General features: G+C 36.2%; 1 long non-coding RNA gene across 2 annotated transcripts; it reads left to right on the plus strand.

Annotated features, from left to right (window-relative positions):
* The first annotated feature begins 197 nt into the window (after nt 1-197).
* On the plus strand, nt 198-21,036 carry LOC110345880 (uncharacterized). 2 transcript variants are annotated; one of them, XR_002389519.2, is made up of 4 exons: nt 198-1,170; nt 14,282-14,364; nt 14,918-14,969; nt 20,131-21,036. It is a non-coding gene; the product is annotated as an uncharacterized LOC110345880 (long non-coding RNA). The 2 variants fall into 2 exon arrangements; XR_002389518.2 differs by lacking the exon at nt 14,918-14,969.
* Nucleotides 21,037-27,120: the final 6,084 nt, after the last annotated feature.

A 27,120-nucleotide genomic window follows, 5' to 3' on the forward strand; every position in this document is an offset into this window, starting at 1 on the left:
AGTGGTGCACTTCTCCAAGGAGGATAGGAATAGATGATTCTCCCTATATAATTTTCCAGATGAGACCTTTAGGGCTATTGTACAAATATTGATAGTGCCTCAGTTTGAATCCTATTTTCCTGATTTAACTAAAGAAAAATATTAGACGGGAGAGTGGTGCAGCAAATATTACTTTGCTCCTTTCAATTATACCCCAATTACCCTGCATTATTAATTTTTATCTGAAACATTTCCTTCAGTATTCAAACACCATGTCTCTCCTCCACCTTTTTCAAAGCAGAAATACCAAAAACGAAAATAATTATCCTACTTTAAACATATCTTCCTCTAGCTATGATCTATCATATTGAAAAGATTTTCAGTCTCCATGAACTTATTTCCATTCTTTCTTGGAACTGCTTGTATCCCATTTTCTGTTGCTACAGCAAAATACCTCAGCATAGATACTTGACAAAGAACAGAGGTTTATTTAGCCCGCAGGTTTGGACACTGAAAGTGCAAGATCGATGGCCTTTTTTCTGTCCAGTGTCTCTTGAGGATTTCAAGATGGATGGCATCACAATGGTAGGAGCGTGTGTAGAAGAGATCACAAGGTGAGACAGGAAGCTGGGGACTCAGGAGTCAGGCTCACTATTCTTATCATGAACTGTCCTTAGGGAAATTAGCTGGTAATGCAAGAATTGCTTATTCTTAAACAAAATATTGTTTAGTTGTGTGTTTTTAAAATTTACATAAATAATAGTAAAGTGCTGTTTTATGGTTTACTTCTCTGTGGGGAGCGGTGGTAGCTAAGGAGACTCCATTTTGAATCTTAACCTCCATTGTATGGAGACTGTTATGAGGAACCGCGTCCTTACCTAAATTGGATGTTTACCTTCAGAGATTGCCCTGGAATGTGATGATCGTTCTGTAGCCCCGAGAAACGGGAAGGCCCATGAGGGTGGGGAATTGCCAAGGGACTGGAAAGCAGGGAAGCAGGTGTCCCTGGATAAGGGTCATGATGTAACAACCAAACTCACCTGTAACAACCAAATTCACCTGTAACAAACTCACGGGTTGTATAAAAGGGAAGAGAAAAATAAACTCGTATCTCGGTCTTGGGAGCCCTGACGACTCTGTCTTTTTTCTTTTGAAGTGTGTTTTTTCTTTCATCCTCACCCCTCCTCTCAGGTACTGTTCGACTAGTGACGGCGGGCTCCGTCACTTCTCTATTGGTTAATTGAATTTTTTGAGATCATGCTGATTCATGTAGTTTTAGTTTATTAATTTTCATTTCTATATAGTTTTGTATTACATAGAAAGTACCGTACTTTATTTATCCGCTGAATTTTGACATTAGATATTTGAACTATTTCTTTTATTATATATCTGTGCATTTATTAACTTTTCATCTCTCGATGCACATGTCCAATGTTTTGCTTATCTAAACCTGTTATGGTTTAGATAAAAAATGCCCCCCAAAAGTCTTATATGTTCAAAGGTGGGGCTCTTTGAAGGGGGCTGGGTCAAAGGAGAGCTATGAGTCCACTGAATGTCCACTGAGTTCAAAACTGAATGTGATGTTACGAGGTTGCCTAGTTGGAGGAGTAGGGTCATTGAGATATCCATACTTTTGGACGGTGTACCTTTCCCTCTGGTTCCTGCTCTTCCTCTGCTTCCTGGCTGCCATGCTTGAGCAGCTTTCCTTCACCATGCCCTCTACATTGAAGCCAGTAGTCATGGATTGAATTCACTGAAACTGTGAGGTTAAATAAACAGGTAAAATAAACTCTTTTAAGTTGTGGAGGTGGAGTATTTTGTCCCAACAAACAAAAAATGACTAATAAATCTGTTGAAGATAGAAATGAGACTCAATTTGCATTTTAGAGGGAAGAAGAGCTGTTCTTGGTCAGCTGTTCTTGGTCAGAACCTGTTCTTGCTCCGATGCTCTAGGCCTCTCTGTGAGGACCATGGATAGAGTGGAAGACAGGGTATAGGTGAGCTGCCTTGAGCCTTTCTGAGTGTATATATGATTTACTAATTCTTGCCAATCTTTAAGGTAGTACATGCTGTTTTATTGTGCTTTAAATGTAAATTCCCAGTTATTATTTGAGTGGCTTTTAAAAGGCTTTAATATATCCATGCGCTATTCATGTTTCACATATGGAATGCCAAGTCATGTCTCTACCCCAATTTTTTCTTAATTTTATTTTTTAAAAAGTATTGCCACAAAATATACAAAACAGTACTTGTTATCTTATTTTTACATTTTTTACTTTACTTTTAATTGACAAGCAATAGTCATATATATTTATGAGGTACAGTATGCCATTTATACACAATTAGTACATCCATGGCCACACATTTCTTTGTGGTAGAACATTTAAAATCTGTAGCAATATTAAAATATATAATACATTATAATTTACTGTAATCACCACATAATACACTAGAATACCAGAACTTATTCTTACTGTCTCACTGAAGCTTTGACCAATATCTCCCCTTTCCAAATCTATACCTCCTCTTCCACCCCAGCCTCTGATAACCACCTTCTACCCTCTCCTTCTGAGTTGAACGTTTTTAGGTTCCACCTATAAGATACCAAGCAGTATTTGTCTTTCTGTGCTCACCTCAGTTCAATTAGCTTAATGTCCTCCAGATTCATTCATGTTGTTACAAATGACAGAATCCCCTCCTTTTCTAAGGTCAAGTAGTATTCCCTTGTGTATATGCACTGGTTTTTAAAATCCATTTACCTGCTGATAGACTCTTCAATAAACTCAATAATTTACATATCTTCACTATTGTGACATCTTACTCACTAAAAAGGTTCAGTTCGACAGTGTTAAGTATTGACATTGCTACACATTCAACCTCTGGAATGTTTCATCCTGCAAAACTGAATCTGTATACCCTTTAAGCAACAGCTCCCCACTTTCTTCTCCTCATCGCCTCTGGTGCTCACTATTCTACTGTTTTATATTCATGAGTTACTCCAGGCATTTTGTGCTTCGCTTATTCCACTTAGCAAAATATCCTCAAAGCGTATCCTTATAGTATCATTTTATCATTTGTTAGAATTTCCTTCTTTCTTTCTTTTTGAGATGAAGTTGTTGCTGTGTTGCTCAAGTTGGGCTTGAACTCACAATCCTCCTTCTTTAGCCTCCAAAGTAGCTGAGATTTCAGGAATATGTTTTTCCTTTTTAAGGTTGAATAATATTTTGCTGTGTGTACATCATATTTGATTACTCTTTAATCCATTAGTAAATATTTAGGTTGCTTCTACATTTTGGCTATTGTTTTCTTTTAATTTTTTTTTTATTGGTACATTTTATGTACACAATATAATGACATTCTTCATTGGAAATTTGCACCTTTACGTAATCTCTCTTGGTTCTTATTTTTTACCCATTCCCCTGCCCTCCTTTTAACCCCTCCATCCCTCCCTATTTACAAAGATTTTGTTTCCATTTTTTCACTTTCTCATATTAATTCCATTCCCTTCTTTTCTTTCCCCTATCCCTCCCACTTCCTGTTCCCTCTTGCGCCTTTTCTTCCTATTTCACGTTATCTATGATACCTTTTAGTCCTTATTTACACTTTCAGTTTCTCACACCAGAGAAACTTTTTGGTATTTACACGTGTCCTATTTATTTCACTTAAGAGTATCACCTCAATGTGCATCCATTTAGCTATAAATGTCTCTAATTTCTCATTTTTTATGGCTGAGTAGCACTCGATTTTATTTTAAAAAACCACATTTTCTTTATCCAGTCTGCAGACGATGAGCAACTGGGCTACCTCCAAGTTTTAGCTATTACAAACTGTACTGTTATGAACATGGGTGCACATATATCACTGTGGTATGATTCTTCTAATTCTTTGGGTAAGATACCCAGCAGGAGAAAAGCTGGGTCAAATGGGACTTTCAGTCCTAGTTCTTGGAGGTATCTCCATACTGATTTCCACAGTGGTTGCACCAGTCTACACTCCCACCAGCAGTGGAGCAGGGTTCCTCTTTCCCCACAGCCCCTCCAGCATTTGCTATTGGTTGATTTCATGATAGCAGTCATTCTTTCTGGAGTGGGGTGGAATCTCAGAGTTGTTTTCATTTGCATCTCTTGAATGACCGGTGATGTTGAACATTTTTTCATGTATTTATTTGCTATTTCTACTTCTTCATCTGAGAAATGTCTGTTCAGTTCAGATGTCCATTTTTGGATTGGGTCTTTAAATTTGGGAGGTCTTATTTTTTTATGTTCTTTATAGATTTGAGATAGTAGACCTTTGTCTGAGGAACAGCAGGTGAAGATTTTTTCCCACATTGTGGGTTGTCTCTTCACCCTGCTGGTGGTTTCTCTTGCTCTGCAGAAGCTTTTAATAAGAAGAGATTGTGCTAGTTCATGAGCAACTGAGGTTTTGTTCATAAAATCTTTTCCTACACTGATGTCTTCAAGAGTTCTACCTAATCTTTGTCTGGCCGATTCAGTGTTTCTATTTTAATATTTAGATCTTTAATCTATTTTGATTTTAGTTTAGTGCATGGCAAGAGATATAGGTCTAGTTTTAATCTTTGGGAAGTTGAAACCCAATTTTTCCAGCACCATTTATTAAAGAGGCTATCTTTCCTCCAGTGAGGGTGTTTGGCTCCTTTATCGAAGAAGAGATGGCTGAGTGTGTCTGGAGTTGTTTCTGCATCTTCTAATCTGTTCCACTGGTCCTCAGGTCTGTTTCTTTGCCAGTACCATGCTGTTTTTTATCATAGTAGCTTTGTAGTACAGCTTCAATTTGGGGGTTGTGATACCCTCTGCCATGTATCTGTTACCTAGAATTGCTTGTGCTATTTTAGGTCTCTTTTTGCTCCAAATGAATTTTTGGATTGTTTTCTCAAGGTCCGTGAAGTATGCTGCTAGGATTTCAATTGAGATTGCATTGAATCTATATAGCAGTTTTGGAAGTATGGCCATTTTGACTATGTTGATCCTTCCTACCCAGGAGGAGGGGATGTCTTTCCATTTTCCGATATCATCTTCAATCTCTCTTTTCAGAGTGCTATAGTTTTCAGAGAAGAGGTCTTTGATTTCTTTCCTTAGGTTGATTCCTAGGTATTTCAGTTTCTTGGATGCTATTGTGAAAGGAATTGTTTGGCCTATTTCTGTCTCAGTGAGTCTATTGTTAATGTAGAGGAAAGCTATTGATTTTTGTGTGTTGACCTTGTATCCTGCTACTCTAGGGAACTTAGTTATTAAGTCTAGAAGACTGTTGGTGGAGTTCTTGGGTTCTTCTACATAAAGTATTACGTCATCTGCAAATAATGACAATTTGAATTCTTCATTTCCTATCTTTATTCCTTTTATTTCTTTCTCTTGTCTAATTGCCGTGGCTAATATTTCCAGAACTATATTGAACAGGAGTGGTGATAGTGGACATCCTTGTCTTGTTCCTGATTTTAGTGTGAAGGATTTCAGTTTTTGACCATTTAGTATGGTATTGGCTGTTGGTTTTTCATAGATAGCTTTTATCAGATTGAGGTAGGGACCATCTATTCCAATTTTTGTAGGGTTTTTATCATAAATGAGTGTTGGATTTTGTCAAATGGTTTTCTGCATCTATTGAGATGATCATAAGGTTTTTGTCCTTGGCTCTATTGATATAGTGTATTACATTGATTAATTTGTGTATGTTGAACCATCCCTGCATCCCTGGAATGAATCCCACTTGGTCAGGGTGTATGATCTTCTTGATGATCTTCTGCATTCTATTTGCCAGTATCTTATTAAGGATTTTTGCATCTATGTTCATTAGTGAGATTGGCCTATAGTTCTCTTTTTTGGTTGGGTCTTTCTCTGCTTTGGGAATCAAAGTGATGCTTGCTTCCAGAAATGAATTCGGGAGTTTTTCTTCCCTTTCAATTTCATTGAAGAGTTTAAACAGTAGTGGCAGTAGTTCCTCTCTAAATGTATTGCAGAATTCAGCAGTGAAGCCATCAGGGCTTGGGCTTTTCTTAATTGTTAAGTTTTTTTATTATGTTTTCAATTTCATTGATTGATATTGGGTCATTTAGAATTTTTAGGTCTTCTTTGTTTAACTTTGGAAATTAATACATACCTAGGAATCTGTCCATTTCTTCTGTGTTTTCCATCTTATTGGTATATAGGTTCTCGAAGTAGGTATTGATGATCCTCTGGATTTCTGTGGGTCTGTTGTAATTTCACCCTTTTCATACCTAATTGCATGGATTTGGGCCTTTTCTTTCCTTTTTCTGATAAGGTTGACTAAGAGTTTGTCAATTGTTTTTTATTCTTTTGAATAACCAACTCTTGGCTTCATTAATTTTTTGTATCATTCTCTTAGTCTCCATTTAATTGATTCCTGCTCTGATCTTTATAATTTCCTCCCTTGTATGAGCTCTGCATTTGTCCTGCTTTTCTTCTAGAAGCTTGAGGTTCAGCATCAGGATGTTTAATTGAGCTTGCTCTGTTTTCCTAATATGAGCATTCACTGCTATGAATTTCCCTGGTGAGACTGATTTCATTGTGTCCCATGGATTCAGATATGTTGTATTGTCATTGTCATTTAATTGAAGGAATTGTCTGATTTCTTCTTTAATTTCTTGTGTGACCCATTGGTTATTCAGAAGTGTGTTGTTCAATTTCCATGTGTTTATGAAATTTTTGTGGTTTCTTTTTCTATTGATCTCCAATTTCATTGCACTATGGTCTGATAATATACAAGGGATAACTTCAATTTCTTTGCACTTACTTAAACATGTTCTATGTGTGAGTATGTGGTCTGTTTTGGAGAACCACCTGTGTGCAGCTGAAAAGAATGTGTATTCTAATTTTGTGGGGTGGAACACTCTGGAAATATCTGTTAAGTTCATTTGTTCAAGAGTTCGATTGAGTTCTAGTATTTCATTACTTATTTTTTGTCTAGTTGATCTTTCTATTTGTGACAGTGGGGTGTTGAGGTCCCCCACTACTGTTGTTTTAGTGCATATAGGACTTTTCATGTCCGTTAGTATTTGTTTTATATAGTTGGGCACATTAGCATTTGGTGCATAGATATTTATGATTGTCATCTCTTCATCTTGGATTGTTCCCATTACAAGGATGTAGTGTCCTTCTTTGTCTCTCTTAATCACTGTTGGTTTGAAATCCCCTTGATCTGCAAAGAGGATTGCTACTCCTGCTTTTTTTTGGGTTCCTGTCGCATGGAGTATTGTTTTCCATCCTTTAACTTTCAGTCTATGAGTTTCTTTTGGAATTAAGTATGTTTCTTATTGCAGCATATTGTTGGATTTTGCTTCTTGACCATTCTGTCAGTCTATTTCTTTTGATTGGTGCATTGAGACCATCAACATTAATGGTTATAACTGATACGTATTGAGTTATCATTGCCATGACTTTTTCTTTTTGTTGGGTTCTCCCCCTTTACATTTAATTTCTTGTCGTGCCAGATGGGTTCATTCTGCTTTGCTTCCTGAGATTGTGATCCTCAATGTCTGTTCCTGGGATATTGTGTAAAATGTTGTGGAGTGCTGGTTTGTTATTCACGAAGTTCCTAAGGTACTCTTTGTCATGAAAGTATCTTATTTCTCCATCCATTTTGAAAGATAGTTTTGCAGGGTACATCAATCTGGGTTGGAGGCTGTTTTCTTTTAGGGCTTGGAATGTGTCACTCCAAGCTCTTCTTGCCTTGATGGTTTGTGTTGAGAAGTCTGCTGTGATTCTGATGGGCTTTCCTTTGTATGTGATTTGTTTCTTTTCTCTGACTTCTTGGAGAACTTTGTTTTTCTGTTGTGTTTCTGAAATCTTAACAATTATATGCCTATGTGTAGATTCTTTTTGATCAAGGCTATTTGGAGTCCTATATGCCTCACTTATCTGTATGTCAAGCTCTTTTCCCCTGTGTGGGAAGTTTTCTGCCATTATTTCTGTGAAGAGATTTTTTATGTCATCTCCACTCTCTCCTGTTTCTTCATTGAGCCCAATCAGTCTTATGTTATTCTTCTTTGCATCATCTAGCAGCTGCTGGATTGATTTCTCATGTTCCCTTATAATTTTGAAGCAATTTTTCTTTTCCTGGTCACTAATTGCAATCTTATCTTCTATATCTGAAATTCTGTCCTCATATTGGCTCATTGTGCTGTGTAGACTTTTAATGGAGTTTTTCATGTCCTGGAAATCTATTTGCATCTGTTTTATGGATTCCATTTGTTTCCTATGTTGGGATTCCATCATGTTCCTGAGCTCCTCTCTAGTTATTAATCATGTCTTGCACTAAGGGCACAATTTCTCCTGTTATCTGAGAAATTATATCTGATTTCATTTTTTCAAGATCCTCTTTCTTTGCCAGTTTAGGGAGTCCAGGTTGTTGAGTATTAGAGTGTCCCATATCATTTCCCTTTGGGGTTGCTGTAGGTGATCTCGAAGTCTGGTTTTGAGACTATTTATGTGTCTTCTCATTTCAATGAGGGGGGGTGCTGTTGGTGCTTGTGTGGCTCACCTTCTCAGTGGTACAGTGGCCTGGAAGCCCCTTCCTCTCCACTGGGAGTGGTGGAATGGCAGCCTGGAGGCCTCTTCCTCTGTGCTCGGAGTGGTGGAAGGGCAGCCCAGAAACCCCTTTCTCTGGGCTGGGAGCAATGGAACGGTGGCTGGGAGGCCCCTTCCTTTGGGCTGGGAGTGGTGGTACGGCGACCCAGAAGCCACTTCCTCTGCAGTGGTAGTGGTGGGACAGTGGCCTAAAAGCCCCTTCCTCTGTGCTGGAAGCCATGGAATGCCATTTTGGCTATTGTGAATATGTTTTTATGAAAATTGATATACAGATATCTGACGTTCCTTTCAATATTTGAATACACACCCAAAAATAGAATTGCTGGATTATAATTATATTTTTAATATATTATTACATTTCTGTATGTGGACAGGTGTGCTTCTATGTCCCTGTGATGTATCTTTCTCTCTTGTGTTAGTATCATGCTATTATAATTATTGGACCTTTATATTATATTTAATATAAAATAAAATCATATTAGGTAGTCAATTCTATGATGCATGTATATTTTATGTTTAACATATCCAATACTTATATTGAGTTATATGCATTATTGTTTATACATGTAATATATCTATTTATCCCTTGAATTGTTTTTTAAAATATACAGCATAATTTATCATTGCAAAGTGAACAGAAAATTGGTATTAATGAAGAAATATTCCTAGGTAGAGGAATTACCATAATTTCAGCTTTAAGCATGAAATACTTAAAAGAACCTCATACATTAAGACAATCACAAGCAGATGGTGTCATTTTACATTTATTTGTTTATATACATGCAGAAATCTTCCTATCACCAACAAAGCAATTCATCTGAAAGCAGGAAAAATAGCCTAATCTCAAATAGATGAAGAAAATTTCAAAATAGTGAGAGGCTGATGTGACTAATTGATGCATAATGCAGATTGTCATTTGGATATAATGTCACAGCTTAGTAGTAGGGATTTTTTTCTTTCTTAATAGCATATAAATAATGGTGCAGTTAACAAACTATGCCATCTTAGATGGCATGAAATAAAATAATCTACATTGATATCTAATATAGCAAACTCTCATTCTGAATTTTTTTCCTTAGATATGTATTATCTTTGATCTCTTATCCCTTCATGAAAAACTTAGAAAAGTCTATTAAGTTTCACTAAGAAAAAACAAAGCAAGCAAAACCAAAACAAAACCATTGATTGATTGCAATTGCATTGCACCAATGATTCAAGTTTCAATTGAATTATGTTGAACATCTCTCTGTTTTGGATAACATTCTTCACTATATTCCAACAGATTGTTATCATTTTCTGCATAACATCCATGCATATTTATTATGAGTTAAATTGAAATCCTCTAAAACATATGTTGAAGTCCTAAATCCTCATATTTGTGAATGTGACCTTATTCAGAAATAGTCTATTTGCATATATATAAAATCATATTTAGATGAGTTTATTCTCAGAGTAGGCCTTAGTCCAATATAACTAGTACTCTTATGAGAAGAAAAGAAAGATATTATATGTGATAGGAATTGTCTATTCCTTAAATACTGATAGAATTTACTATTAAAAGCCATCTACCTCCTTTAATTTTGTTAGTGGTTGTTGAATTCCTTGGGTTCTTAAATTTTCATGAATCAGTCTTTCTGCAATTCATATTTAAAAATTATTTTTCATATATTTTCAACAACTGGTAATTAATTATCCTTCACTATTTTTTTTTTTGGTCAGGAAGGGGAACAAACTTAGGACCTTAAGCTTGATAGACAGGCATGGTGCCACTGAGCTAAATCTCCAGCCTTACCCTCACTGCTTTTAATCTCTAGTATTTATAGTTGTTACAAACATACTTTTTCCTAAATATTATTTGCTTATGATTTCTTCTGGTAATGAATCATCCAAGAGTTTGGCTTATTGTTATCATCTTCTTGAAGAAACAAACTCAAAAGTTTATTTACATATTTTCTTTATTTTATACTTGTTTTGTAGGTTAGTTTCTGTTCCTATCATTAGATTTCCTTCTTTCTTGTGGTCAGTGTGGTTTTCTTCTTTTAAAACTCAAGTTGACTGCTTAACTTCTTTTTAAATTTTTTACCACAAGATTTTCAAAAATAAATCTACTTAATAGTGTACTGCTTTAACTCTATTATTCAAATGTTGATACATAATATTTTCATAATTATTTAATTTGCAGTAAATTTTGCTTCATTTATAATTTTGCCTTTAACTAATTGTTTAGAAGCATTTTTCTAAATTTGCAATTATATTTTTATCCATTTATTCTTGTTTTTTGTGGGTTTTTTTGGTACTAGGGATCGAACTTGGATCCTTGCGCTTGTGCAGCAGGCGGCGAAACCACTGAGCTAAATCTCTGGCCCTTATTCTTGTTTTTGATTTGCAATTTAACTATATAATGACATATGATCTTTATAAAATCATTGAAATGATTGATATTTGTTGGCATTACTTTATATCCTAGCACATGGTAAATTTGTGTAGATTTTCCCAAACAGCTTTAAAAGAACATCTATTCTCCAACTGTGGCTTTAATGTTGAGTTTATAAATGTTCAAGTGTATAAGTTGTGCTATTTAAATAATCTAAATCCTTACTGATACACTGTGTAATCAGTTAGTTGCTAAGACAAGGGACATCCATCCATGACAGAGTACCTTGTGTCATACAAACCCTCCTACTGGGAACATTTATAAAATGTGGGTGAAATAAAAAATAGTGACATAAAATCATCAGAAAATTCCACAGTCAGAAATTGATGGATAAGATACGAGCATGAAGGAAAATAAATGGAAGCGAGTTCTACATCCATCCATTGTGTTTTTTCCTCAGGATTTTGCACATTCCTGGTGTATAGCATCAATTTTGTAGAGAGCAGTGGCCTGGAATTTGCAATGGCATTACTGGGATTAGGAATAAACACTGGAGCCAGCCAGCATCTAAAAGGGAAGAAAATGGAGAAGGGAGCCTAAAATTCAGACTGTAGTATCTTCTGACAAATTGCCATGCTGCCTGCACATAGAATGAAGGATTAGAAATCAAAGAGAACTTATCCAGATTGCTATAGCAGAGGTTCTGATTATGTTGGAGATTTAAAAAAGAAATTGCATTATAGTTAAAAATTTCCAATACTTTTTCTCATACTTCTATGGTTGCATTTGGCATTAAAACTCTGATTCATTTGGAATTTATCCTAGCACAAGAGCCACGATAGACTTTATTTTTTGCCACATGGCTATCCATTTGTCTTCAAACCACTTACTTAACAATCAAACGTATCCTACTGATTTAAGATGTTGCCCGAGTTATAAACAAAATTGGTGACTTAAAATAAATACAGTCCAAATTAGAGTCAGACATTTTGTTCTCAAACTCAATCCCTTCTGTGTCCCTCCTCTAGTTTTTCCTATTGCAGTGAATGACGCTATTATTTAACCAGTTATCTAGAACAAAACCTAGTAATCACGCTTTACTCCTTCCACCTCTACACTTTGTAATCATTCTTTCTACAAATCCTGTTGTATCACCTTCAAAAGATTTATACAGGATCTAGTCACTTTTCACCACCTCCAAGGTTACCATCTGTTCAACTATCCCTTTCTCAGATATTAATCTTCCTGGTAACCTATCTAAAAGATTACCATTGTCATTTTCTAGTCACTTACTCTGCTTTATTTTCCTCTTCTTTTACATGAAATTATATTGTATACATTTTTGCTATTCAATTAGCAACATATTCACATTAACTGTTGTTATTTATTTCACATTTTTGTATCTGTTATCCATAGATGCTCAAATATATGACATGATACATTCTGTTGAAATCTAAACATATTGTATATGACATTCTCTAATGTACCTTCCAGTAAGTCTATCCAAAAAAAGGAGAATGAGGCTCACAGCAATGACTTGTTCTTTGTGAATCTGTGCTTTCTTCCAGGGTTGACTACTTTTTTCCTATGGTCTTGCCAAGCAATATGCCTCATCAACTTGTTAAATTTTTTGAGGATCATTATTGAATTCATTAGTCATTAGCATGGATAAAACCTCTTTGCTCCTGTTTTAGTTACTTTCTCATCACTGAAGCACAATACCCAAGATTCACAAGTTGAAAGAGGAGAAGTTTATTCTGGCTCACAGTTTGTAGAGGTTTCAGTCCATACTTGGCTGGCTCCAAGACAGGGCAACATGGCAGAGAAGCATGGCAGAGGAGAAACAGCTCAGGACATGGGATCAGGAAGCAGAGAAAGATCAAGGGAGGAGAAAGGGAGATGGACCTAGGTTATGCCTCCAAGTGACTCACCTACTCCAGCTAGGCTTCAGCTCCCAGATCACATTCTGGGACAAACTCATCATTAGACTAATCTACTGATGATTATCATGCCCCCATGGTCCAGACACCTCCCCAAACCCCCACCTCTGAGTGCAAGGAGACATATTGCTATAAACTGTAACAGCCCCTCATTTACGTAGTGAAAAAATGAGAGAATATTAGTTCCATATGATTTTTTTAAATTATTGGCTATGATTCTGTTTTTTTCAATACTCTGAAATATAATTTCTTTGAAGGTGAGTATTTGAATTTATTTGGAGAATGAAATTAACATAACAGAAACATAGACTAAGAGGAATGATAGAGGCAGTTGGAAGTAGAGCTTGAACACTATAGTGAGATGAGAAGAGCTTTTTCATGTCCCTGTCTGTGTGTATCAAAGACAAAACCCATAACTGCTTGCAAATATGGAGTGTGATCAAAATATATGGTGAATGTTTAATTTAAAAAATTATTAGAGTAAAAGACACATTGTCATTAATCCTCTTAAAAATACTCACCTTTACTTGAAACACACTTATCTTAACATTTTTGCCCCTTTCTGAAGCAATTCTGGAAGTTCTCTTTTTTGAGTGTCTTTACAAGGTGTGATAAAAAATTCAGGGATTGCTATTAGTAAGTGCCATCCAACAGAAAGGCAGGCTGGTAAAAAGATTAAAGTATTTCCTCATCCATCTTATTCACCGAACCTGACCTTGTGCAACCTTTAGCTCTTCCCCAAAGTCAAAATGACCATGAAAGGTAAACGTTTTGAATGAATTCATGACATTGAGGCAACTATGTCCCACAGCTAAGGACATGAAAGAGGACTTCCAGAACTATTTCAGAAAGCAGCAAGAATAAGTGCATTTGAAGCAAAGGGGATTAATAAAATATATTTTTTATTATAATAAATTTTTAAAAATATTTAAGCCTTCACTTATTTCTCAATCAATCTTTATATAAATTATCTCTTTGTGTTTTGAGTCTATGCTCACCATGCAATCTTCAAATTATCATGTGGCTTAAGAAATTATCCTTACTCCTGGAACTGGAAGGAATTGTTATTGCTTGGAAAAATACTGTACCTCGATAAAGTTGAGTTAGTGAGAGCCTGACAGTCTGGCTGGGCATAAAATAAGGCAATAAACTTGTATGCTCAAGAAATAAAAATCAGATTATTTGCAATTGAAAATTATCTCTACTGGGCAACTTTGGGACACACTTTCAAAATAAAAAATGGGTGGGGAACATTGCTCAAGGTGGAAGTGCTGTGTTCAATCTTCATTACTGGGGCTGGCGGAGGAGGGTATGTGTGTTACAAGTATATCCAATATCGGATTTTGACTTCTGTATATTCTTTAACTAAAAAGCCCTTCTGCATCCCAGCACCTTCAGTAACATCTTATATACTTATTTTTGTCCTTTAGGCATGTGTGTTTCAAGAACCAGAGATTGTGTTCTATTCCACCTGGCTTGTGCTGGAAGTTAAAGAGAGCCACAAGAGTAGTATGTGAGTAACCAGTGGAAAAAAAAATATATGAGACAGAACTGACTGTAAGCTTTAAACCAATTAGGATGCACAGAAAAATGGATTGGGGTAACAGGTTGCAGTTGGTATCTGTGTTTCATGATGGTTTAATTTTTTCTCATCTTTGGGAGACAATGAACCAATCTATGAGCCATCAATGAGCCATCAATGCCTTGTTCCAATGAGCATTTTCATATATTAATCAGCATTTTGCTTATAAATGTAAGTCTCATGTGAATTATCTCAATATGTTAGCTTTTTTGAATAGAGCTGACTAGGGTCATTGATCAAGTCTTCCTTGGACCTGACAAGCTCGGGTTCATCTCCTAATTCACAGTGAATTCACAATGGGACCTTTTAGCATTGTCGTTCTTTCACACAAAACATGGAGAACACTGCTTTATTGTTTAACTTCTACATTGCTTGTGTTCATCTGTCTTTCCTCTCCTTTGAGTGATATTCCATTTTGAAAATTTCTGGCTCATTAAATCATATCAACTTGTCCTTTGAGTATGTATAATCATCTCTTTTCCAGAAAAGACCACAAACCTGAGTCTACCCAGATTGCTCTCTTGCCTGTGACCTCGGTCAGTAATTTGCTGTTTCTGGTTTTCATTTTTAACTTCTGTAGAGTGGAGATAATCAAATGCTTTGTTAGGACAGTAATAAGTAAATGAGATGATATTTGTCAAAGTGCGTAGCACTTTTCCAAGAATATAGTAAGGTTTTAAAGGAATTCCAGCTCATCTTATTCTGATCACCAAGTTCTTTCTGAACTTCAAGGTAACACTTCCCTGTAATGGAATTGCTGTCAAAGTAAAGTGAGGAATTACCATCTCTGTTGCTTCTGGTTGAATAATCTTCTCTGATGATTTTTCCTCAGGGTTGTGATTCTTTGCTCAAATAGCAGATTACGTCTTCAAAAAAAATCCATTAATTACATTAGTAGGAATTATACGTACCCTGAAGGCAAAATTTTTATCCTCTTTAGTTAGTTAGGGCTTTGTGGAAGACAAGGCCATGGAAGATGATAGACTAACACTCACACTAGGCTATGAAGGGCTGCAACGTAGCAAGGAGAGGAAAATAGAGCTATTCAGCAAGGATTAAGCTGGCTTACACTACATTTAATTCACCAGGATAAATGGCACCATATGGAACCTTTTGGAACTTATCTTTCCCTAGAAAACCCTGTTGTGTATGCCACATGATCAAATTTTCATACTGTTGGCACTCACTTTTGAGCCATTTTGTTTTAAAAAATTTGAGTCATTTGTCCACACTTGACCTTTTCTTTTATTTTTATATAATCTTTTCCTAAGTATAGGTCACAAGTCTGGCTGCGACCAGGTTTCCCTCTTGCTATCTGACACCCTACCTAATATCTAGAAATCAACAAAATGTGATGCTAAAACTAATACAGGTTTAAAATAAAGGGTGCATTATTGAAAAACTGACAATTAGACATCAGTGGAAAATTGAGGTACAAAGTAACGATCCACAAATACCTAAACTCATTCTTTGAAGACAGACTCATACTATACAAATCCGACAAAGTAAACATTGAACTTCTATTTCCTGTCTTTTTCTGCAAAAAAGGAAGCAAGTTTTTTTATTGGCTTATGTGTTCAACACAGAATGATGACATTGGTTTGGGGGAATATATGTTATAAATGAACAAAGGTAAATGTGGTGTCATGATCACGCTGGATCTCCTTTCCTTACCTCTCTATCTTCATCTTTCTCTTGGCCTCCTTTCCCATTTCCAAAAAGTACACCTTCCTGTTTCATAACATAGCCTTCTTTTAAAAACTGGCAGTATAACATGACTTGGTTTGCTAACCTTACAGAACAAAAGCTTACATAAATATGAACTTAATTATTGTTATTAACAGTGTTCTTGCTCTCCTCAGACCCTTGCTTTAGTTTTGTTGAAATAAAGCTCAGAAGAGATAAATCAACTTGGAAAACAGAAAACTGTACTTTGGCAGAAATTATATCTATTACCTTTGTCATAATATCAAGTGATAGAATAAAGCAGGACTCATTTTCTCATTAGAGAAATCAGATCCCTCAATTCAATATTATTTAAACAGAGACAAGCAGAAGATTTCTGCCCATCATAAAGAAAACATGCAGATCTGCTGGTCTTTTCCAACTTAGGGAATTTAGCGTAAGTTCAGGCAGAGTGAATAAGAAATGTTATGATTTTTCAGAATAAATATTCTTTCTTAGAGAAAATCTGATCTCTATCCACACATTTTTATGTCTTTTCAACAGGAATCCTTGCTGGTAAGCATCACCCAAATACCCACATGAGTTTGAATTTTCTAAGGATTTGAAAGGGTTAATTTTCCTTTAAAATTTCATATGTACTTCTTTCAAAAAACAACACAACAAAATGGAGAACACATGACAAAAGATGTAAATAACTTTCCTCCTTCCCCCTCTCCCCTTCCTTCCTTTTTTGCTTCCTTCTTTCCTTCTCCTTTCATTACTTCCATACTTCTTTCTTTCTTTTTTTTTTTCTTAGTCTGACAATACATTTTTGGCAAGCACTGGACATAAATTTGAATGAAAATAATAAAAGTAGTAATAATAATGAAAAATGATGAGGAAACAATATGAATGAGCTATCCAAGCTATCAAAGCCAAGTGGGAGAGGCAGGAAAAACTATTAGGTGTAACTATCAAAATGAAAGAATGCTGTGAAAGCAGACAAGAGAGCAAACTGACTGTGCCTGAGGGAGTCAAAGGTGGCTTCACAGAGAAGGTGGCATTTCATGTTTTAAAATTATTTTTCTAGAAAAAGAAAATTTGGGACAAGGATGCAGCTCAGTGGTGCTGCACCTGCCTTGCAAGTGCAAGGTCCTGAGTTTGATCCCTCGTACTGAAAAAAAAAAAATTAAATAAACTTTACCAGTAAAAAGGGAAAAGGAAGATCAATGCAGACAGAAAAGATATCATGGGAAAAGAATGGCTTCATATAAAGGTCAAACGAGAGAGGCAAGAGAAGATGACAGCTGGGTCTGCTCTGTGTCAGAGGTGTGACTCTAAGAAGCATGCTGACTTCAGCAGAGCAGCTGATAAATCACATTTCTCTCATGCTACAAATATTTGTCAAAGCTGTCCTCATGGAAAGTGTCAGGCTGCAAGTCTAAAGAATGATAGCAACTTCTTTTAGATTGTTTTGCAAGTTTACTTCCTCTATTTTTCTTTCTCTTTACGTAGTTCATATCCATTGGGTTATTGAAGACTGATCTAGTCTATGTGCAATGGATTTATAGATTGTGGGAATGAGTAACTTTTTATAGTTCCCTGAAGAGAGGAGAACACAGAGAAAAAGCATATATATTGCAGTAAACCTGTAAACTCCTAACAGGTTGGCCTTACATCACAGGGATTAAATTAAACTATTTGTGTAGAAAGAAAACAGAAGTGAAATATGCCAGAGTAAGAGTGTATGTATTATATATTATTTCAATCTCAGTGAAACACAAACCTGCAAACCATATTCTGCTACCCCTGCTACTAGTATGGTCTCATTGGCAACCTCTTCTCATTGCTCTTTGGCCTTCCACCTCATCCTTGATTATACAAAATGTGCTTTCCTTCAGCCCCAAACTTTTTCTTTAACTCTCCACATGTCTCTCTTCCTCAAGTGCTTTGGGTCTCAGCTCACAGAATCTAAACACACTACATAAAATAGAGGCCTCCTGTCCCCTCCTGTCATATTCTAACCCCTTGTCTTACTTTTCTTCTCTGAATATTTCTTCCCACATAACATAATATACCTTTTTATTTTCTATATTTTATTATTTCCCACTTTCTACTAGAAATTAACCTCTTTGTGAGCAGGCATTAGTCTATTTTATTGAATTAAAATGCCTAAATGAGTCAACATTTTATCTAATAAATATTTTTTTCAGTAAGTAGAGAACCTTCTATATTGGCAACATCCTATAGATGTGTATCCTGAATTTCAGAGAAGTGAAATAATTTTCTGACTTTCTATGACTCACAGCGCTTCTAAATATGAATCCATGCTGTCCAAAGTCATGATTTTTCTATTACACCAAACTTTATTCTCTACGTGGATGCTTTCCATGAGACACTTCTTCAAATATAACTTTTATTAGTGCTTACTATATCCATCATGGTTTCTAATTGTAGAAACAAAATCCACTGTAGCTAGTTTAAGTAGAAATGGACTTATTAAAAGTTGTAGATAGTTCACAGAATCCTTGGTCAGGCTAAAGAAACAGACTGATGCTGAGCTTCCAGAAATGATTTCAGTACCACACTGAAAAAGCTGGCCAGCCAAGGAGCTACTGCATTCCACTTTCAAGGAACTGCAGAATCAGAGAAGGAGTAGACGCCAATGCTGCTGACCTTGGGGCAAGACTACCTCTGCCATTAACTCAAAGTCACTGAATCAGGAAGGTCACCTCTACTACTGGGTCTAGAATTTTACCATCATTGCCAGGATCCTTGCCTGTAAAATGGCTGTCCTATCCTGGCTTTCCTTTTATTTAACTCCCTTCTGCATGAAAGAGTCATACAATTTCTGTTGGATTGGTGGAGCTCCACTCACAGTCAGAAATTCTGCTAGTAAGGACAATAAGAAATGCAGTTCTTTATTTTTCCAGTCTATCAGCCCTGGAAGGCAGCTAGTAAGTCACTGAGAACCACTGTTGGCAGAATAGACTTGTTTTACTAGTGGATAACTTTACTCACTTTTCACAGCAACTCTATGAACTAGGTGTCATTTTGCCCACTGAATTGAGGAAGAGACGGGAGCTCAGCAAGATGATTCATGTAGTCATTAATGACCACATCTAATGAGACATTCTGCTTCTTCTTTTTAGAATTTATCATCTCCCCTTTTCAGTTGTGCAAGTGGGAAACTACTACTGTGTTCAGGGTTGGACAGTTTAAGGGTTAAGTAGAGTCTCATGATTCTATTCTCTAAATGTAAAGTCAGAGAAGGAACAAAAATTCAAATCTTCTATATAATCACTCCATTATATGTCGCTATTTTTAGCCATGTTATAAACTATATGGGAGAGAGTTTGGGACTTTCCTCATGTACAAGTAATAATTCAGCACACTTCTTTAATACTGATATAGTTCTTAGGTCTAAAGATACATATTTTTTATTTTTAATAAAGTCTTTTGGGTATATAGATGAACCAACCTTTTGTTTGGGGTATGACCATTATTATTAAACCATACTTATATCCAAATGAAAACAGAATAGGCTACTAGGAAATATTTATGAAGCAATCAGTATGTGTCATATATTCTAGAAGATATTTGCTGAAGGGATTTTATTACTGCCTCTCTAAATCTGGCCTCTATTTTATTTTTATTTATTTATTTTTTTGTACCAGGGATCGAACTTGGGTTCTTGAGCTTGCAAGGCAAGTGGCAGAACCACTGAGCTTCTGGCCTCTATTTTAGAAATGAGGCAACTAGGGTTCAGTCATTGAATGAGGGGTGATAAAAAAATTCTCAGGGTGTCGCAGCAGTTTAATGTACCTAAAATACCAATAATTAAGCTTAGAAATGGGGCAGGTCTAAATGGGAATTATGAATATGGCTTTTGGTCTTATGGAACTGTTTTGAATTAAAGAAAGTTCACAACATTTGAATAGTCATACTGGTAAAAGTTCTGGTCACTCAGACTAAAAGGTGTTGATGTTGTTTAATATCTAAAATAAACTCTGTGTTTCCAACTTTCTACAGACAGAAAATGGGCAGATAATTCTGCTCAATGAGAACAAGTGCGGAGTTATTGATTCATTGTTCCAAAACAGCCAAAGACCATAGAAGAAGGAGGAGAAGGAGAAGGAGGAGAAGTTGTTCACAGAGGCTGAATTTTAGAGCCAGGGAGAACAATGAACTAATACTAATCAAGGAAATTTTCTACCCACAATGAAGAGAGGCTTGGCAATATTTGCTCAACATGAATTCCAAATTTTCTAGACTAAGACTATTAAGGGCTTTCTATTTTTTCCTTTCCAGGTAGGAGTATATGCTGCAGTTTCTATTCTATTCTATTGTACATTGAGTGTGTGGAGGAAATATTATAAGTGTTTGGATTTGTGGCATAAGATGAACTTCATATGAATATGATGTAGATAGTGGATTTCTAGATTTTTATATTAAAGCTGGAATTGAACGAGGCTTTTAGTGTCTTGGTGAGAATCTCATACTTGTGTGGGGGAAGGATATTAAACTATGAATGAAAGGTGTACTATGATAATTTAGATTATTTCACAGCAAGTTTTTACTCACTTCTCCCTTCTACTATTGGCAAAGTATAATTCCTAACAGCTTTCCAGAATGGCTTTGGTAATGGGACTTTTTGGGTAATCGGATGATAATGGATGAGAAGTTAGGAAAGACTAAACATACATTTGCACAATGAGTGTCACCATCTTGTACTGCGGCCATTTCCTGGAGGAGATCATAATGTGGATAGCCTAGCAGCCAGGATGGTAGGAGGTAGGTACATGGAGAAGACACAGACACAGCACTACAACCCGAAGACAAATCCAGCACTGCCTGTTTCAGCTCAGAGGACCCTCAGGAATTCCAAAGGCATCCAAGGGAGAAAAATGGTTTAAACCAGCAAAGCTTCATTTTGGAGTGATTTGTTACACTTAGGAAGAGCTAACTGATATAGAAATAAGTGGATTTTTAAAATGTTCTGGAGAACTGCCTGGAAGGATCAGGAAACAAAAATATTAGAGACTGTGTGGAATGGATGTATATTTGTGAAATCTTAATGGAGCTAGAAAAACCTTATGATGATTTCACATGGCAGAACACATTTCCATCAGTGACAGTGTTATCACCAGTGGTGGCCACTGGTTTCACACATTAAAAATCAACCTTGGGAAATTTAAGGAAGAAGAATATTTCAAAAGTACTCTATCCATTTACAGAATTAGAGGAAATACTGAATAGACTTTGAGAGGTTCAGAATGTAGGAAGATTAACAGACTTATACATCAGGAATTCATAGGTAGTTTCCTGGTCAAGAGTAAATAATCACAGTCTAATTAGCCTTGTGTATTTTTTGTGTCCAATCTTATGGGGGAAGAGGGACCAGGCTCTTGTGACTGATAGTTCTACTAGGAATACACAGAACGGAGGAAAGACACTGCACATTAACAGTCCTGTCACCTCTAAAAAGCTTAGATAAATTCTTATTCTCAATATTTTCTCTTAGTAAGTTACCCCAATATTAAAATATTATATTTCAATTAGCAAGAAAATTGTATCAAATAGCTTTGCTTTGAAACTCTATTTCTAGAATAGTGAAAAATGACATGACTATATAAATTCATTGTGTATTGAAAGTTAGTATCTATTCTATAAATAATAGTTCTGAATTTTATACTACAAAATCCCTTTACTTTGGAAAGTCTATTTCCTTATAGGCCTATCATACTTTACATAAGCAAACCACACAATTATTCTCAAGAGATTAATAGCTAGTAAATAATTTACTTCTTAGGGTACCCAGCAAGTTCCAACTTTCCTACTTTGATTCCACTTCAGATAGCTATTTTTGAAAAAGTTACTAAAATTATTTCTTCTGCTCATCTCTGAAACTTTTTCTTTTTTTTTAAATTAAATTCTTTTATTGGTACATTGTAGGTATACAACACAATTACATTTCTCATTGGGAACTTGTACCTTTACATAATGCATCTTGGGTCATATTTTTTCCCCATTCCTAGCCCTCCCTTCACGCCCTCCACCCTTCCCTATTTACAAAGACTTTATTTCCATTTTTTCCATTTCTCAGCATTTTTCCTTTCCCTTCTTTTCTTTCCCCTGCCCCTCCCACTACCCCTACCCATTTGGACCTTTTCTTCCTATTTTACATTATCGATTATTCACTCTAATCATTGCTACATTTTAGGTTTACATTATAATGACATTCATCCTTGGAAATTTGCACCTTTACATGGTCTCTCTTGGTTCTTATTTTTCACCCTTGCCCAGCCCTCCCTTCAACCCCTCCATTCCTCCCTATTTACAAAGATTTTGTTCCTATTTTTCCATTTTCTCATATTCATCCCATTCCCTTCTATCCTTTCCCCTAGCCCTCCCACTTTCTTCCCTTTTGCCCCTTTTCTTCCCACTTCACATTATCTATTATACATTTAGTCCTTATTTACACTTTCAGTTTCTCACACCGGAGAAACTATTCGGTATTTATACATGTGTGTCCTATTTATTTCACTTAAGAGTATCGCCTCAATGTGCATCCACTTAGCTATAAATGTCTCTAGTTTCTCATTTTTTATGGCTGAGTAGTACTCCATTTTATAAAAAATCCACCTTTTCTTTATCCAGTCTCCAGTTGATGGGCATTTGGGCTGTTTCCAAGTTTTAGCTATTACAAACAGTGCTGCTATGAACATGGACACACATGTATCACTGTGGTATGATTGCTTAATTCTTTGGGGAAGATCCCCAGCAGTGGAATAGCAGGGTCAAATGGGACTTCCAGTCCTAGTTCTTGGAGGTATCTCCATACTGATTTCCACAGTGGTTGCACCAGTCTACACTCCCACCAGCAGTGTAGCAGGATTCCTCTTTCCCCACAGCCCCACCAGCATTTCTTATTGGTTGATTTCATGATAGCAGCCATTCTTTCTGGAGTGAAGTGGAATCTTAGCATTGTTTTCCTTTGCATCTCTCGAATGACCAGTGATGTTGAACATTTTTTCATGTATTTATTTGCTATTTCTACTTCTTTGCCTCAGAAATGTCTGTTCATTTCAGATGCCCATTTTCGGATTGGGTCTTTAAATTTGGGAGGTCTGATCTTTTTAAGTTCTTTATAGATTCGAGATAGTAGACCTTTGTCTGAGGAAGAGCAGGTGAAGATTTTTTCCCACATTGTGGGTTGTCTCTTCACACTGCTGGTGGTTTCTCTTGCTGTGAAGAAGCCTTTTAATAAGAAGAGATCCCACTTGTTGATTGTTTGTGCCAGTTCATGGGCAACTGAGGTTTTGTTCATAAAATCTTTTCCTACACTGATGTCTTCAAGGGTTCTACCTAACCTCTGTTCCAACTGGTTCAGAGTTTCTATTTTAATATTTAGATCTTTAATGCATTTTGATTTTAGTTTAGTGTATGGTGAGAGATACAGGTCTAGTTTTAATCTTTGGCAAGTTGGAGCTCAATTTTTCCAGCACCATTTATTAAAGAGGCTATCTTTCCTCCAGTGAGGGTGTTTGGCTCCTTTGTCGAAGATGAGATGGCTGAGTGTGTCTGGTGTTGTTTCTGCATCGTCTAATCTGTTCCACTGGTCCTCAGGTCTGTTTCTTTGCCAGTACCATGCTGTTTTTATCACAGGAGCTTTGTAGTAGAGTTGCAGGTTGGGGATTGTAATACCCCCTGCCATGTCTCTGTTACCTAGAATTGTTTTTGCTATTCTGGGTCTCTTCTTGTTCCAAATGAATTTTTGGATTGTTTTCTCAAGGTCTATGAAGTATGCTGCTGGGATTTCCATTGGGATTGCCTTGAATCTATATAGCAGTTTTGGAAGGATGGCCATTTTCACTATATTAATCCTCCCTACCCAGGAGCAGGGGATGTCTGTCCATTTTCTGATATCAACTCTTTTTCAGAGTGCCATAGTTTTCAGAGAAGAGGTCTTTGATTTCTTTCATTAGGATGATTCCTAGGTATTTCAGTTTTTTGGATGCTATTGAGAAAGGAATTATTTGCCCTATTTCTCTCTCAGTGATTCTGTCATTGGTGGAGAGGAAAGCTATTGATTTTTGTGTGTTAACCTTGTAACCAGCTACTTGACTGAATTTGGTCATTAAGTCTAGAAGACTTTTGGTGGCATTCTTGGGGTCTTCTAGATAGAGTATCATGTCATCTGCAAATAATGACAATTTGACTTCTTTATTACCTATCTTTATTCCTTTTATTTCTTTCTCTTGTCTAATTGCCATGGCTAGTGTTTCCAGAACTACATTGAACAAGAGTGGTGATAGTGGACATCCTTGTCTTGTTCCTGATTTTCGTGTGAAGGATTTCAGTTTTTGACCATTTAGTATGATATTGGCTGTTGGTTTTTCATAGATGGCTTCTATCAGTTTGAGGTAGAGACCATCTATTCCAATTTTTTGTAGGGTTTTTATCATAAATGCATGTTGGATTTTGTCAAATGCTTTTTCTGTGTCTATGGAGATAATCATATGGTTTTTGTCCTTGAGTCTATTGATATAGTGTATTACATTGCTTGATTTTCGTATATTGAACCATGCCTGCATCCCTGGGATGAATCCCACTTGATCAGGGTGTATGATCTTCTTGATGATCTTCTGCATTCTGTTTGCCATTATCTTATTAAGGATTTTTGCATCTATGTTCATTAGTGAGATTGGCCTATATTTCTCTTTTTCAGTTGGGTCTTTCTGTGCTTTGGGGATCAAGGTAATGCTTGCTTCCAGGAATGAATTTGGGAGTATTGCTTCCCTTTCAATTTCATTGAAGAGTTTAAACAGTAGTGGCAGCAGTTCCTCTCTAAATGTCTTGTAGAATTCAGCAGTGAAGCCATCAGGGCCCGGGCTTTTCTTAGTTGATAAGTTTTTAATTACATTTTCAATTTCATTGGTTGATATTGGGTTGTTCAGAATTTTTAGGTCTTCTTCGTTCAACTTCGGTAATTCATATGTATCTAGGAATCTGTCCATTTCTTCTGTGTTGTCCATCTTATTGGCATATAGTTTCTGGAAGTAGGTATTGATGATCCTCTGGATTTCTGCTGGGTCTGTTGTAATTTCACCATTTTCATTCCTAAATGCATGGATGTGGGCTTTTTCTTTCCTTTTTCTGACAAGGTTGGCTAAAGGTTTGCCAATTTTGTTGATTCTTTCAAAGAACCAACTCTTGGCTTCATTGATTTTTTGTATCGTTCTCTTAGGCTCCATTGCATTGACTTCTCCTCTGATCTTTATAATTTCCTCCCTTGTATGAGCTCTGCGGTTGTCCTGTTCTTCTCCTTCTAGAAGCTTGAGGTCCAGCATCAGGTTGTTTAATTGGGCTCGTTCTGTTTTCCTAATATGCATATTCACTGCTATGAATTTCCCTTGTAAGACTGCTTTCATTGTGTCCCATAGATTCTGATATGTTGTATTGTCATTGTCATTTAATTGAAGGAACTGTCTGATTTCTTCTTTAATTTCCTCTGTGACCCACTGGTTATTCAGAAGTGTGTTGTTCAACTTCCACGTGTTTATGAAATTTTTACAGTTTCTTTTGCTATGGATCTCCAATTTCATTGCACTATGGTCTGATAATATACAGGGGATAACTTCAATTCCTTTGCACTTACTTAAACATGTTCTATGTGTGAGTATGTGGTCTATTTTGGAGAATGACCCATGTGCAGCTGAGAAGAATGTGTATTCTGATTTTGTGGGGTGGAAAACTCTGTAAACATCTGTTAAGTTCATTTGTTCAAGAGTTCGATTGAGTTCTAGTATTTCATTACTTATTTTTTGTCTAGTTGATCTATTTAAGACAGTCGGGTGTTGAGGTCCCCCACTACAATTGTATTACTGCTTATATGACTTTTCATGTCTGTTAGTATTTGTTTTATATAGTTGGGTGCACTAGTGTTTGGTGCCTAGATATTTATGATTGTCATCTCTTCCTCTTGGATTCTTCCCATTACAAGGATGTAGTGTCCTTCTTTGTCTCTCTTAATCAGTATTGGTTTGAAATCCACTTGATCTGAAAAGAGGATAGCTACTCCTGCTTTTTTTTGAGTTCCCATCCCATGGAGTATTATTTTCCACCCTTTAACTTTCAGTCTATGAGTTTCCTTTTGAATTAAGTGTGTTTCTTGTATGCAGCATATTGTTGGATTTTGCTTCTTGACCCATTCTGTCAGTCTATTTCTTTTAATTGGTGAATTGAGACCATTAACGTTGATGGTTATAACTGAAACATATTGACTTGTCATTGCCATGACTTTTTCTTTTTGTTGGGTTCTCCCTCTTTACATTTAATTTCTTGTTGTGCCAGATGGTTTCATTCTGCTTTGCTTCCTGGGGTTGTGATCCTCAATGTCTGTTCCTAGGATATTGTGTAAAATTCTTTGGAGTGCTAGTTTGGTATTCACGAAGTTCCTAAGGTGCTCTTTGTCATGAAAGTATCTTATTTCTCCATCCATTTTGAAAGATAGTTTTGCAGGGTACATCAATCTGGGTTGGAGGCTGTTTTCTTTTAGGGCTTGGAATATGTCCCTCCAAGCTCTTCTTGCCTTGATGGTTTGTGTTGAGAAGTCTGCTGTGATTCTGATGGGCTTTCCTTTGTATGTGATTTGTTTCTTTTCTCTGGCTGCTTGTAGAACTTTGTTTTTCTGTTGCGTTTCTGAAATCTTAACAATTATATGCCTATGTGTAGATTCTTTTTGATCAAGGCTATTTGGAGTCCTATATGCCTCACTTATCTGTATGTCAAGCTCTTTTCCCCTGTGTGGGAAGTTTTCTGCCATTATTTCTGTGAAGAGATTTTTTATGTCATCTCCACTCTCTCCTGTTTCTTCATTGAGCCCAATCAGTCTTATGTTATTCTTCTTTGCATCATCTAGCAGCTGCTGGATTGATTTCTCATGTTCCCTTATAATTTTGAAGCAATTTTTCTTTTCCTGGTCACTAATTGCAATCTTATCTTCTATATCTGAAATTC

This window comes from Heterocephalus glaber, unplaced genomic scaffold, assembly GCF_053883595.1.
Source record: "Heterocephalus glaber isolate CG9 unplaced genomic scaffold, H.glaber_assembly_v1.0 deba00001561, whole genome shotgun sequence".
Lineage (NCBI taxonomy): Eukaryota > Metazoa > Chordata > Mammalia > Rodentia > Bathyergidae > Heterocephalus > Heterocephalus glaber.